Source organism: Canis aureus, chromosome 4, assembly GCF_053574225.1.
Source record: "Canis aureus isolate CA01 chromosome 4, VMU_Caureus_v.1.0, whole genome shotgun sequence".
NCBI classification, from domain to species: domain Eukaryota; kingdom Metazoa; phylum Chordata; class Mammalia; order Carnivora; family Canidae; genus Canis; species Canis aureus.
The window spans coordinates 60,416,706-60,419,314 of NC_135614.1; the positions used below are offsets into that span (position 1 = coordinate 60,416,706).

Below are 2,609 nucleotides of genomic sequence, written 5' to 3' on the forward strand. Positions count from 1 at the left end.
TGTCTCTCTGCATGTGACTATATGCCTGTGTGTGTCTCTGTGTGTCTATCTGTGCCTCTGTGTGTGTATCCGCATGCCTGTGTGCAGCTGTGTATGTGTGTCTGTGTATCTGTGTGTGCGCGCGCACGTGTGTGGGGTGGCTGTGGAGTCTGTGTGCAACACTGCTGGGAGTGGCCCAGGAGGTGGCTCCGCCAGACCAAACAACCCCAGTGCTCCAAGCTCCAGGCTTTTCTCTGACTCTGTTTGCTTTCTTTCTCTCCTTTCCGGTTCCCCTTTAACTGGTTCCTGCTTCCAGGGAGCAGAGCTGGAGGGAGGCCCTGGCAGGGTAGGTACAGGGCCCTCCCCTTCTCCCCTCCTCATAAGGTTTCTCAGCCCCTGCTTCCCTGCGACAACCCCGTGCAGGCCCCTTTCCTCTCTGAAGGGGTTCTCTGTCCTCCTGGTTCCCTCCTGGAGGAAGCCGCCCCACAATCCTGCTGGCAATGCTACTGAAGAGCGCTGCTATGCCCACCTACCGCCCGGGATGGGGTGCAGTGTTCCTCCAGGAGGTGGTTCTGGTAGTGTCTGTGGCTAGACCCAAAACCAGTCCCCAGAGGAAAAGCCCCCCTGGACTCCCTGAGCTCTTGACCACCAGCCTTCTACCTGTAAAGGCTGTGGCCCTGCCTGGGGATAAGAGGGATTATTTGGGAGCATTTTGAGGGGCGAGGACCCCCGAGGCCAGCCAGGGGGGCTTCAGGCCTCCAGGTCCCCATTCATTCAGGGCACTGTTCACTGAGCACTCACTACCTGCCAAGTTGGCTCACTTAACCCCCACAGACACCCTACGAGGCAGGTGCTATCCCTGCCCCAATTTTATACACGAGGAAACTGAGACTCAGAGAGGTCAGTAGGCTGCTTAAAGCTACAGACCCGAGAGGAGCAGGGCTGGACCTGGAGCCCGAGGCTCAGAAAGAGTGGGTACTCTCCCCTCATCTCTGAGCAGTCACAATCCTGTTCTCACCTTCGTGAGGTGGTGGTGACACCCTCCACTTACGTCAGCAGAGTTACTAACAGGCCCAGTACTGTTGAGCTACTGTTTATGGGGCGCTCGGCCTCCTGTACCATCATCTCAGGGGGCTTTGTGACAACCCATTTTATAGATCAGGAAAGTAGAGCTTGAGAGATGAGCAGCGATCTGGGCAGGTCCCTCTGCCGCAGCAGGAGCAGAGCACGGGTCCACTTCACCACTTTTCTTTCCTCTCTTTTTTTCCTAACCCCACAGCAAATGCCAGCTTTCCTTGGCCTGAAGTTGATATCGTCACTGGTAGATCCGGGGGTGACTCTATGGGGAAAGTGCCTTGCTGCCGCTCCACGCTCTACATTTTGCAAACCCAGGAAAAGGAAATCCAAGTGAAATCTAAGGAAGCGGAGTGCCCAGGGCATCACTGTGGCCAGGTTCAACTAGAATCCTCTGCCTCTGTCAGGACCCACTGCTTAGCACAGCAAGCGTTACGTGGCTAAGTGGACCCTGGTTGTACGGACAGCTGCATCTTCTAAATGGGAATGTGACTTTAGGAAGGGGTTGCGTTCTGAAGCCCGCTCCTCCCAACTGAGCAGTGCTACCTCCCGCACCCTGGTCAGGAAGATCTCTCTAGAATGATGCCCAGACAGCTGTCCAGCACATTATAAAGCAGGCTTCTGTTTGCCCTTGGCCTTGGGTGTAGCTGTTGGTAGTTCCGCAGGACCCACAAAGCCACTGAAGGCCACCTGGAATGTGATAAGTTCTGAAAGCAGGGACTGTGCCCCTGACCCTGGCCAGCTGCTTCTCCAGAACTTGAAACAGCTGGTCCAGGCCCCAAGGGAACCTGGTGCCAAGGAGTGTGGACACTTCATTTGGTCCACCTCTGCTCCAGGGAGCCCAGCCCCTAACTTCACAACCTCCTAGAGGAACAAGAACTCCCTAGAAGCAGATGGATATTGCTCCATCCTCAGACAGAGCCAGGGAGTTACTGTAGCCTTGCTGAGCACAATGCCTCCTGAGGCTGGTGAGGTGTGGAGGCGGAGGTCCTGGGAGTGCAGGGATCTTGCCCTGGGCAACTACCTCTGCACCTGAAGGGGTCCTGAATCCATCCCCACCCAAAGATGCTGTCCACATCCTTGAGCCAACGTGTGGTGCCCTCTGCCTGCTGCAGGATGAGATAAGAAGGGACTGTCTCAGAAGCCATGCCTCCCGCAGCCGGGCAGGGTCGTGCTCGCCTCCAGTCAGTGATGTGACAAATCACAAATAAAGATCCGTGGGTAAACTGTCATTGTCACGAGTAACAATAACAGCATTGACCAGCCTCTTAGTAAGGAGGGGATTTGCAGGGGGCACATCCTTAACGACACAGCCTGGAGAAGGGACCGAGGGGCTCTATCAGGGGCTCCTCACACCCCCTGCATCCTCCTAGGGGCGGTCCTGGGTTGGCACATAGAACACAGCCAAGTAGCCAGGGAGCCAAGGCTGAATGGCAGGAAAGCTGAAGCCAGGGTGGCCCCTCGCCTACCCGTCCAACCCAGTGATTCAAAGCAAGGCTGAGGCCGGATAAAGCACTTGAAAATGTCAGTCAGGGAACAATCTCTTTTCCCAAATT

The 2,609-nt window shown here is 55.9% G+C and overlaps 1 long non-coding RNA gene across 1 annotated transcript; it reads left to right on the plus strand.

The window, feature by feature from the left end:
* Window positions 1–250: 250 nt before the first annotated feature.
* On the plus strand, window positions 251–2,285 carry LOC144311908 (uncharacterized). Its single transcript, XR_013377390.1, has 2 exons — window positions 251–325; window positions 1,259–2,285. It is a non-coding gene; the product is annotated as an uncharacterized LOC144311908 (long non-coding RNA).
* The last annotated feature ends 324 nt before the right edge of the window (window positions 2,286–2,609 follow it).